Source organism: Scophthalmus maximus, chromosome 1 (genome assembly GCF_022379125.1).
Source record: "Scophthalmus maximus strain ysfricsl-2021 chromosome 1, ASM2237912v1, whole genome shotgun sequence".
In the NCBI taxonomy this organism is placed as follows: Eukaryota; Metazoa; Chordata; class Actinopteri; order Pleuronectiformes; family Scophthalmidae; genus Scophthalmus; species Scophthalmus maximus.
The window spans coordinates 31,032,000-31,044,612 of record NC_061515.1 but is presented as its reverse complement, the minus strand read 5'-3'; the positions used below and the strand labels follow the sequence as shown (position 1 = coordinate 31,044,612).

General features: G+C 44.2%; 1 protein-coding gene across 4 annotated transcripts in view; it reads left to right on the top strand.

Annotated features, from left to right (window-relative positions):
* Positions 1-12,613, top strand: part of agap1 (ArfGAP with GTPase domain, ankyrin repeat and PH domain 1) — an 85,712-nt gene that overhangs the window by 5,256 nt on the left and 67,843 nt on the right. The window lies entirely within an intron of this gene.

The following is a 12,613-nucleotide window of genomic DNA, read 5'->3' as shown; positions in this document are numbered from 1 at the left end:
GAGGCGGACGGACGCGCTGCCTCTGCATCTGTTTTATAATCAGAGTCAGTGTGATCGGAGGCTGACAACACACATAGTCTAACAATCTGTGGATTGAACCCTCTGTGTTGCCGAGTTTGATGAACTGTGTCCAGCAGCTGACTCAGCCCCTGGCAGGTGAAACCACCGCGTCACGTCTCCTCTTCCACATGAATCAGTGAAACTCCACCATCATCACTTCTGCTGCTCTCGTTGTGAACAGTGTCAGAGTCACAGTGAAACAGGTTTGATCTGTTTGTATCATAAATTAAAAAAAAATTAAATCTAAAAATGTAGTTTATTTCTGTTCGGTATTCAGCTTTCGTCCAACAGTTTTCATTTGGGCGCTTCCCTGAATGAAATTAAACTCCCGTCGTCTCAGTCGGTGTGGACGAGGGGCCGGTCAGAGGTCAGGGGTCACCGACAGCAGCGTGTGGAGCATGAGCTGGTGGGCAGATGGAGGTCAGAGGTGAATCTGCCTCCAGTGTCACGGATCTGACGACAGGTGCAACAACTGCAGATCAATAATGGTTGACAGGTTCTGCCTTTTGTCCCGTGGTGGGTTCACTGTCACTGGGTGTATCTCGTGTGTTTGTGTGCCTTGTGTGTACGTGTGGGGGCGTCACGTCGGGATCATCACATCCGAATCGTCCTGCAGAGAGAGATTAACCAGATAACGAGCAGCTGAACTCGACGGGCTCATCTATCGATCGATGGGTCTGCGGAGGAAACAGCCGGGAGAGAATATGTCCGAGGGATTGTCAGCAATCACACTGTTGTCGCACACAGATTAAATCCATCACACCGAAGCAAAAATCTGGAATCTCCTTCACCTCCGACAGGAAGCGTCTGTTTGTCTTTTAGCAGCAATGCTCAAACTGATATGGACGGATCTGCGTCGTCCTCACTGGCGAGCGACGGAGCTAAAGATGCGTTTGCTCTGACCGCACGTGCTCATGATGAAGGATCTCTGGGTAAAAGCTCCTGCTCGCCCCCCGGGTCCCATTAGGGAAGTGTACTTATCAGCCGCTCCTCTGTGAGAGTGTGTGTGTGAAATCCCAACACTCGGCTGCACTCGCCTGTAAGAGCCTTGTAGGCGTCGTCGTCCTGTGAAGCGTCACGTGTTTGTTATTTTCTGTTTAGCGTCTAGTGTGATAATCATCGATATGGACTGATATGAATATTTGTCCGTGTCGCCCAGTTCTTCTGATCCTCAGCTTCCTGAACATATGTTCACAGTTCTTCACATTTTAACAGTTTCCTGCTGAATATTGTTTTTTAAATAATCTGATGTACAGTTCAGCACCGTGCTGCGTTCACTGACCCGTCGGCTCCAGCGGTTCTGCGTGTGAAGGTTTTCTGACTTTTTCTTCGTTCGGCTCTTTTGTTCTTTGTGTTGTGAAGCGACAGATTGACGTCGCTGACTTCCTGTTGAGTTTGTTTCTTAATCCCCCCCCTCCCCACAGTGACCTGGCCCTCAGATTAATGTACGATTATCCTGTAACACAGACATGATACATGTAATATCTATAAGTCGTCTTCCTCCCCAGAAACTCTTTCAAGGCTCATTGTGTCTGAATAACTCAGAGCTTCAGGCTTTGCAGCTAATTGTGGTTTGGCGTCTCGCTGCCTCTCTTCGTTCCTCTCACGTCCGTCCGGTCCTGACCACTGCGTCTTGATGCTTCAGTGTCAAACTTCTTCATTTCCACTTCCTGCACTTCACACTCTGAGGTCACAGGTCGCGGTGAGTCAGGACTGAGTCACCAGAGAGAAGAATCTTATTATCAACCTTCAATTCAACATCGCAGCTTTTCTGCTGAACTCGTGAGGCGACGGCTCAGAGAGTCTCACTCTGTCACCGAGTCTCTGTGATCCTCTGATGGGCCTGAAGCGACGCCCGGGGCCCTGGAACATTCTCAAATTCTTGAGCCGAACGGACGACTGTGTGAGAGAGAAGATCCAAGAGCAGGAAGCTGACGGCGTTCCCAGCCTCCATCATGTCCCGACCTCGCGACCTCCGCCAAAGAGGTTTATGTTTACGCCCCCAACTCCTCCACAGATTACCAGTGAACTTGGTGGAAGGATGGGACACGGAGTGAGAAAGAATCCATGAAGGGTTGGTGTGGATCTGGACAAAGGGGGCGGGGCCAAGAATCTTTCATATCTCTGTCTTTACCATGGTGAGATCCAAGCTGCATGTTTTCTGTTTGTCAGACTCTGATCTGTGTCGGGCTCTCGGCAGCTGTGGCGTCCAGCTGCAGCCCCCCCCCCCCACTATGGAGGGAAGCTGCAGACACTGACCCGACCTGAACAATAGCCCAGCAAGGATCTGATGCAGGTATAAAAATAGTCTGTCGGCTCTGCAGCTTCCTGCTGCTCAACAATACACTGGCACTTCAGTGTGTCGCTGTAGAGACGACGATCAGAGCGTGAGATGTGTGTGTTCATCCCTCCCTGACTCCCAGAGGTGTCTGATGTCACTTCCTGCCCCACGATCTCCTCTCTCGGTCTGAAGATCGTCGCTGTGATTCTGTGATTCTCGCTGTGTTTCCGAGGCGTGCAGCAGATGCTCGCCGGCCCCTCGAGGCTTCGCTTCGCTCACCTATAAATGATTCAGTGCCTAATTAATGTGACTCCACAAACACCAGCGCCTGCTCCGCCTGATGAGACCCTCTCCCCGTGTCAGTGAACGTCTACGTGCTCCCCAGCCAAGCTGACAACCACGAAGTCACGTGACCTGCCGGTCGCAACTAAACCTCAAACACGTCGCCATGATGGCTGCAACAGAGAGACAGAGAGACAGAGAGGGGTCGTCCATCTGTCCTTCAAACAGAAAATCAATGGTGGTCAGATGTCTCCGTGGCTCCTCGCCATCTGGAGGACGGCGCTCGGACCTTTGACCTTTAGCTCTGGACGACACCGCTCACTTTTATCAACATTTGGTCTGATTCTGATCCAACAGTAGTTTGTGTCAGGAACTAGATCATAAGTGGTGTTATGGTTTTGTTTTGGATGATACATCTGAACATTTCTGCTTTTTAGATTAAACTGTTGACGCTGCAGCTGCATTTTTTCCAACTTTAAACCACTTCCTGTTGAATGTACAGATAACTGTGGTCGTCCTGGTTTGGTTTGGTTTGGTTGTATAAATCCACCGGTCGTCCACGTAAATCGCTTCATTTTAAGTAAGGGATTATTAATCTGCCTCAGCTGTAGTTGGAGAGCAGCGCTGACCCTCGCAGGGGCGGAGGGCCGCGCTTTTTGGCAGCTGGACACTGGTCCCTGGCACGGGAACACGGTAATGCTGTAATCTGTTTACACACACACACACACACACACACACACACATCGTTCTCATGCATCTGATGACTGAGTCATCCGGTTCTGCACTTGTTATGTTTTTATTTAAATCTGAAAAATATTTGTATGTGATGAAAATCCGGAAGAAAGACGTGATGATGTCATGAGCTGGAGCCAGAGAGTGTTTGACCTTTAGTGATCGATCGACTTACACTAATAATCAATAATCAGCAACAGATTGAAATCAAATTTATCAGCTCATTTTTCACCTCAACCGTCTCGCAGTTTTTTTTATCTCCATCAGTGTGTGTGTGTGTGTGTGTGTGTGTGTGTGTGTGTGTGTGTGTGTGTGTGTGTGTGTGTGTGTGTGTGTGTGTGTGTGTGTGTGTGTGTGTGTGTGTGTGTGTGTGTGTGTGTGTGTGTGTGTGTGTGTGTGTGTGTGTGTGTGTGTTGCCATGCCTCGGGGTCAGGCTGCAGGATAATGAAGCCCACAGGAAGTGATCTGGCTCTGTATACTGTAGCTCGGTACCATCTGCCTCCTGCAGGTCAGACTCCAACTCTCCTCTCCTTGTCTCCTCCATGTTTCCTCTCCTCTACGTGTCACTTCTCCTGGTTCCTCCCCTCTCTTCTCCTCTCTTCTAGTTTCCTACGTAACAAATTAACAACAACATTTTACGAACTCTGATTCCTGTTGATGTTTTTTAAACTTCTTACCAGCTGAAAACATCTGACATTTGGTTTAAAAGCTTCTTGTGTTTTGTGTGTGTGTGTGCCGCCTGACAAGGACACACACACACACACACACACACACACACAAGGTCAAAAAGGTCAGAATATTTGTCTGTGTGAGGGTGGTGGACATGACGAGGATGGAAGTTTCTTTGTGTCGTCGTCTGTTTGTGAGCTTCTCTGTTGTGTTCGAGAGGATGGAGAAGAAAGTGTCTGGTGTGAAGGAAGAGAAGAAGATGATGATGATGATGACGGAGGAGGAAGATTAAAACTGAATTGGGGACAAAGTGAGAAAAGGAGGACAGAGAGAGGAGAGAAGGAGCTGAGAGGAAAGCTGATCCCTCCAGCGACGCCCCCATCAACAAAGCATTGTGGGAGAAAAACACGGCTTCTGTAAGATGCAGCGTGTGGGAAGAACTCCGCATTCCTCCAGAAGTCGAGAGGGAAAACTGATGAGAGGAAACAGTGACCGACAACAAGCTGGTCAACACAAAACAGAAACTATATTTGACATGTTCTCTTTGATCCATATCTCAGACATTCAGTTTGTTGATACACTGTCAGTTTGATATCAACATGACGTCATTTAAACCATATGACGACGAATAATCGGTTAATTTAAATGAGCTTTAGATCGTGTCCACTGCTCTATATGATGTCTTTTTCTTATTTGATGTTGACACGACTTGATTTCCACGTCTGCTGCTCGTCGGACGACTTCACCGTGAACTTTGTGCTCAGTGAAAAACAAATCAGCACAATTGAATTTGTGCCTCAAACGTTTGAGCCACACAAACCCTCGATTCTTCTCCGCATGGCTGCCGCCGCCGCCGAGCTATTTGAGGAACGTCGAGCAGTGTCGGGAATATCTTTGCTTGTTAACACGAAGGAAGAGCTGAGGACAGAAACGACTGCTCGGAAAATCTGGGAAAAATCTTATTTTACTTTTACTATTTTTGTTAAACCCAAGTATTTTTTTCCTTTTCGTTTAATTTGAATAGTAGAGATTGTCAGGAAATACTGTTAAAGAGTTGTTAATTATAAACATAAGCGCGTGTGTGTGTTCCTCTCAAGGTCACACACTCTTCTCAGAGACGAACTCTCTGGGGATGTAGAGGAACTTACACACCAGTCTGGCCTTGGTGTCGCTGACACGAACACACACACACACACACACACACACACACACACACACAAACCACACACACTCTCTGTCGACGGCCTGCAGAAGTATTGTGTTGTGAATATTTCCAGTAAATTTTATTAGAGCCCGACTGATTTAACGATATTGAAGCTCATCACTGTTGCTATGGTTACACCTGGCGTTCCGGAGCTTTCCAACCTCCTTATCAGAGACGTGTGGAAACGCTGCTGGTCCACGTGTCGGTGTGAAAACTGGGTCGTGTTTAAGTTTGTAAACAATGACCTCATCACATTCTCTTCTCTGATTGGTTCTTATCAGTCACGATTCAACGTCACTAACGCTTCAACAGTTTCACCTCATCATTGTCGCCACCATTGCTGTTCCTCCTTCAGAGGATTTTCTGTTACTAGGCAACCAGCTACAAAGTTAGACAATCTACTTCCTGTTTACACCTGGATGGTCATGTGATGTGTGTTTACAAGTGTGTTAGTGTGGACTGAGGTCGATTTAGGTTTTTAAACAGACACGTAGTTGTTTGGATGCAGCCTGAATTTTCTTTATGAGTGTTTCTGTGATTGTGTGTTTGTGTGTCTGTGTGTTGTTGTATATTAAGATCTGTTTTGTTTCTAAGAACATCATCGTGTGCAGAGAGTGGATTTACAAACGTGGTCATGAACCAGGGAGCAGATCTGCAGATTATTAATGATTAACCGGCTCAGTGAAACCTGACCCAGTAAATCAGTGTGGAGTTATTCTCAGAGCAGCGGCGCCCTCTGCTGGCAGAGTGACAACACGAGTCCCGTCACGAAACGTTTCAGGCTCAGACGTCTGCGCTGAGAACTCGTCACAGTTGTCGGGTCGAGTTTTCATCGTCTCGTTGTCCCGGAGGTTTGTGGCCCGGAGTTACTGTGTCGTTACCATGGCGACGTGACTGAGCGTCACATCATTTGAGCTTCTATTACACTTTTGAAATAATGAATTCCACAGTCGCTCAGTTTAATCCGGAGCTGACGTTTGTGTTTCAGTTTAAAATTCTTTTCTTCACTATTTGGTTAATTTTTACTCTATTTTTTGTCAAATTTAAATGTTTTTTGTTGTAATTTTATATTATAGTCTATTATTTTTGTTGTATTCTTATTTGATTTAGTCTTTTTACCATCTTCAAGTATTAAGTATATATTTATTTTTTATAATTGTTCAATATTTTATTTCGCTTTATTTTATTCTTCTATTTGTTTTATATTTGTTTTTACTCAAATTTTAAAATACGTTTGTTGTACTTTTCCTTTACTTTTTTTTCGTTTTCATCTCTTTTGTTTCACATTTTTTATTATTTGTATTTTTTCTAATTTGATTGCCTTTTAAATTTTTTTTAAATTATTGAGTATATATTTTACATTAATATTTTAATATGTTCTTGTATTTAGTACTTTTAATATTAAAATATTTTTCCCCCTGCTTTTGTTTAGCTGAATTTTTTTTCCACATTGAAAGAAAATATAATAATAATGATTATCATGATAATCTTTATAATAGCGAGAATAATATTGAACTATTGTTTAATATTATTATTATTATTAATAATAATAATAATGTTTTTCTTCTGTGTTTGTCATATAAACTGTTTCATATCAGTGAGGATGTTTTGTCGTCCGTGACTCAGCATCGTGTGAACGTTGCCCTGAAAGTTGCTCAGTTGCTCAGTTGCTAAGCCTGTTTCATGGTGTTGCTGTGGATCAATCACAGTTATTGATATTGTTGCTGTCTGATTGACGACAGTTGATGTGAATCAGGTATGAAGTTTGATCATGTTGTAATGACGGATATTCCACAGCAGGTGGCAGCAGTGAGTTGCGGTGTTTCCAGTGTGGGAAGAATGCTGGGAATTTCCTGTGTGTGTGTGTTTGTGTGTTTGTGTGGGGGGGTTTTCACAACCACAAGAAATGACAACAACAATATTAATAATAGTAATGACAGTTAATGTCTTTTTTCTTATCAGTGAGGATGTTTTGTCGTCAGTGACTCAGCGTGTTTCATGATGTTAATGTGGATCAAACACACACACACACACACACACACACACACACACACACACACACACTCTCACTCCCTTGAGACGTCATTAGAGAGCAAAGAGAGGAGCCATTAAATATTCAGAGGCTGTGAAGAGTCCCGTGTGTGTGTGTGTGTGTGTGTGTGTGTGTGTGTGTACGTGTGTTCTGTATGTGCGTACATATGTTGCCATGACCCCCCCCCCACCCACCCACACACACACACACACACACACACACACACAATAACTTCCTGTGTGACGTTTTTTTATCTTCATTCTCTCTGATGCTCTAATAATCTCAGCCATCAACGATAAAAACATTTGTTTTTAATTTATCGTCTGTTGATCTACAACAAGTTTCCATAAGATAAATCACTTTTGGTCTGTGGACCAGTTATTTTGATTATTGATTTACACCATCATTTAAACGCTGCCTCGTCACATGAACTCCTCCTGAGCTGCACTTCACTTCCTGGACTCCGACCAATTGGCTGTCTCCATTCAACGCAGCTCTACTTCAGCCGAGCATCTGGTTCCTATTGTAGCCAGGGATTAAAATACAACAGCAGTGTGTGTGTGTGTGTGTGTGTGTGTGTGTGTGTGTGTGTGTGTGTGTGTGTGTGTGTGTGTGTGTGTGTGTGTGTGTGTGTGTGTGTGTGTGTGTGTGTGTGTGTGTGTGTGTGTGTGTGTGTGTGTGAGAGAGTGTGTGTGAGTGAGAGAGATGGTTTAATTTTTGCATATTATGTGTGTTAGCCTGTGTTCAGTCTGGACTCTCGTGGGATTTTGGACGTCAGCTGTTTCTGCTGCTACCTCCTACCTACACACTAACATGTGTGTGTGTGCGTGTGTGTGTGAGAGTGTGAGAGAGAGAGAGAGAGAGAACCGTTATTGTGATGTTTTCAGATATTCATGAATTCATAATCAGCTGACATCCATCTGTGCTGCGGCAGAGATGATAAAAAAAGAACATAAGATTGTTTTTTTTAATCAATTTGAATAATATTATTTAGTCACATATATAAACGACATCCAGTGAAATGCTCACTTTAATTTAAGAGTTTATGGTTTTTAAAATTTTAAAATAATTTAATAAATCTCAGCATGAGTTTTATCACTGAAATATTTTAATACAAGAGTCAGAATGAGTTTGTGTTTAATGACTCGTCAGTGTCTGATCAGCTGATCAGTTGTGTCACTCTGGTATTGATGGGACACACACACACACACACACACACACACACACACACACACTCAGACCTCGACCAAGCCAGCCGTGCAAGCCCCCAACCAGTCACCATGGCAACAGCCCAGAGTCTGAAGCACAGGGTGGGGCAGGGCATCTTTCCCCTCCTTTCGTCTCCTTTATCATCTTTCCTCCTTTCTTTTCCTTCTTTTACAATTCTTTTCCATTTTTCTATCTTCTCCTAATTCTTACTCAATTTTTTATATTTCCTTTCCTTTCCTTATTTCTTTCTCATATTTCCTTCTGTCTTATATATTTTTCTTTCTTCACCTCTACTTTTCCGTTCCTTCTTTCTTTATCTTTCCTCTCTCCTCTCCTCTCCTCGTTCTTTCTCTTCAGTGTTTCCTCCTCTGCTGTAACACACACACACACACACACACACACACACACACACAGTTATCTACATACAGTAAACACTTGAAGGTCACCTGTGTGTGCGAGTGTGTGTGTTTTGTAATGAACTTGTTCTCATTGGTTCTCCTCTTCTCTTCTTGTCTCCTCATGTTCTGCTGCTGTTCACCTGTCGGCCGGCTCTCACCACAGGTAAGAACGAAGCTCCTCCTCCTCCTCTGCTCTGCAGCTTCACGCAGATGTTTAACGTGTCACAGATGTTTTAAATGTCACAGATGTTCAACGTGTGTTAGATGTTTTACGTGTCGCCCGTATCGAACAAACGTTGCTGCTGGTTTTTGTTTGTGTTGAATCACTTTCACTTCATACGTGTTAGCTTAGCATTAGCCTGAAGGAAACTGAAATGTGTGTGTGTGTTTTCTGTTAAATGAAACTTGTGCTTCATCTCTCTGCTGCATTTTTATAAGGTTTTGAGTTTTGTTGTTGTGTGTGGGCGTCCCTCCTCCTCTTGCCACCAGGGGGCTTTACGTTACCCCCACCCCCACCCTCCTTCCTCCCCCTCCCCCTCCTCCCCACACTCCTTAGCCCTCTGCTAACTGACCCATTTTCCTCGTCTCAGGGGGGAGAGAGTGTAGGGGAGTCGTTCCTCCTGCCGCTCCCTCACTCTTTGATGCAGAAAAAAAGAACTCTTGCAGGAGGAAGATGAGGTGTGTGTGTGTGTGTGTGTGTGTGTGTGTGTGTGTGCGTGTGCGTGCGTGCGTGTGTGTGTGTGTGTGTCATGTTTGATGACAGCGTTTCCCCGCTGGGTGTTTGTTAAAGACGACTGTCACAGTGGTTCCTTATTTCAGTTTAACCTGTTGTGCAGGTTAGTGTGTGTGTGTGTGTGTGTGTGTGTGTGTGTTGGAGGTCGGGTTAACCGTCCCTGCCATGCTTGGAACCGGCCTTCCCCCTTAGCGAATGACCCGCTGTACCTCCTGGAAATAGCTGGATAAGGAAGGACAGTTGAGTGTCATCAGTGTATGAAAAATAATAACTAAACATTAAACACTTCAACAAATTGAAGTATTAAAATCTCCTCCTGAGTCAGACGATATCACACATGCGTGACTTCTGTCTGTGGAACTGCTGGTTATGATCATGTATATTTCATGTTACGGAGCCACAGCAGCTTCTTCTTCTCCATCTCTTAGCTTAGCTTAGCATAAAGACTGGAAACTGAGGGAAATACAAATGTTGCTGTGAACGTAAAAATGTAACCTCTCACATCCGCTCCGTCCTCTTTATCTCGGGCTGCGAGTCTCCACCTGCCGGCTGCAGTTGACCCCGTTTAACCTCCTGATTGGTTCAGATCTTCATTTCAAACCTCCAGCTGCCGTTGGTCCGCGGCCTCTGCAGGCTGGATGCTGGGGCAGGTGGGGGGTTACAGAGCTGCAGGTCCTGATAAGAACCTCAGCGTCTCCAGAGACCTGCCGCCCCTCTGCGCTCCTTCAATTGGTTTCTCTCTGAATCAAACGTTACGCCCCCTGCAGGTCGTCAGTCCACTCACACACCTGATCATGAAGCGTGTAAAAGTTCATCAGCAGGCGTCTTAAAGTCACAGGAAAAATATCAAATCACCTTTCACCTTTTTCATCATAACAATCCCTCAAATCTAATTTAAAAACAACAACAACACAGAATCTGTTATAAAGTCCATCCAGTGATATCAAAGATGTAAAATCAAAGAGTCATAAATCAGATTAACATGGAGCTGCAGCCAGCTGATCATTAGCTTAGCTTAGCATAAAGACTGAAAATAGGTGAAAACAACTATTTTAGCTTAGCACAAAGACTGGAAACGGAGGGAAACTGCTAGCCTTGCTCGCTGATTATCATTCAATGTAGCTTCACTTGAGTTTGTACTAAAAACCAAAGTGTAAAAGCATCAGGCCTCAAATCTGTTCAGAAACTCAAGTTCAACCCCCGACCTTCCTCCCACTCTGAGGTTTCTCTGGATCGCAGCTTATTCCTGAAAATTGGTTTTCCATCTTTTTTCCTTTAGACTCAGAGATTAAGCCTCATTTGCATCTCAGACTCCGCCCCCTCTCTTCACGCCGGCTTTAGTAGAAGCAGATTTCACGCTGAGGGCTGCAGCGAAGGGAGGAGGAGGAGGAGGATGAGTCTTTGTCTTCAGCACAGTCGAGCTCCGGCTATTGATTTTAAACCTCCGAGGCTTCAGGTTGTTTGAGTTGATGAAGTTATTTAACCTGCGCAGCTTCGTGTCATAATCTATAATCCATCTCCAGTGGTGTTTGAGCCATGATGCAGTTATGACTGTGACTGACATCATCTCTAGTCTCGGAAGTCATACTCTCCCTTTTCACTGTTTGGATTTTCTCTAAATCCTTTTTTTCAGCATCTAAAGATGATTTTAATAGAGAGTCATAATGTTTTTTAATTGTCTCGTATGATTTTGAAAGCTTCACTTTTTGGACTTTTGATGTGAAATGTGGGAATAAAGTTTCTAGTGTTTAAAAAGTCAGTAAACTCATCATCATCGTGTCGGGATGAAGAGCTCAGGAGGTGCGTTTGATGTCATGGCGTTGGCGTCTGCTTTACAATGACCTCCATGCGGCGTTAACTTCAACCTCCCCCATCATCTGCATCTCTGTCCAGCTCAGGTGGAGGTTTCTGTCTGAAGGTGCGTTTGATGTTCGGTGTAGCTCCTCCAGGAGGATGAGGGGGAAATACACTTACAGAGGAAAGAGTGTGTGTGTGTTACGACCAGAAAGTGGTGAGGTGAAAGGAGAAAGTTGCCGACGGCTTCTACTCTAATCTTGATTAATCCCAGCAATAATCCAGGAGGAGGAGGAGGAGGAGGAGTTCATAATCTCCTCTGACACTTCAGAGACTCAGGAAACCAGGTTCCCACTTTACTGATTCATCAAAGAGACGAGTCGTCAAATCTGAGACGTGAAATACATAAAATATGAACTTTAATATTTTAAAGTTGCTGCAGATTGATTTTAGTATCCATAATGAGCTGCTCGTTCCCACAACTTCAGGTGATCAGATTCAATCACCATGTCCTGAACTCTCTGTGTGTGTGTGTGTGTGTGTGTGTGTGTGTGTGTGTGAGAGGCTCCGCCTCCTGCTGTATGACCGGTGCATACTGTAAATCACGACCTGGATTTATCTCTGATTGCCTGGATGTTGTTGATGTGAAGAAGAAACTTCATCAGCAGCTTTTCTGATAATCAATCAAGTTATTGATTAAGTGCCAAATACTTTAAAGCCTTACAGCTGATTATCTGGGTTTTAGGACAAAGTATGAATCTTAATGTGTAAAACAAGTATAAACTGTACGATCGGACAGCAGTTAAAGTTTAACCGTGTCTGAATTATAAAAGAAAGATATAGTGAAAACACTCTGATTGGTTTAGATTAAACACGCATAGGTTTTTCGTCCAATCACAGCTCAGCTGCCGCATCGGCTCAACTGCCGTGGAGATAAAGTTCAGTATTTGCATTTTGAGGTTCACACGACTTCCCTCAACTTTTCCCTCCGGGTGTTCGGCTAAAGTTGTATAACTCATCACTGTTGCTACGGTTACGGGGAGATGAATTTGTGACACGAAGCTGAAACGCTTCTTTGACTGGAGGTTAATTTAGTTTTAAAATAAAAACCGTGTTGATGCAGCCTGAACTTCCTCCTTTCCTTCTATTGAACAAATCTCTTATTGTGTAATTTACATATTATAACATATATATAACATAAGCTCTTCCACCTTATAAA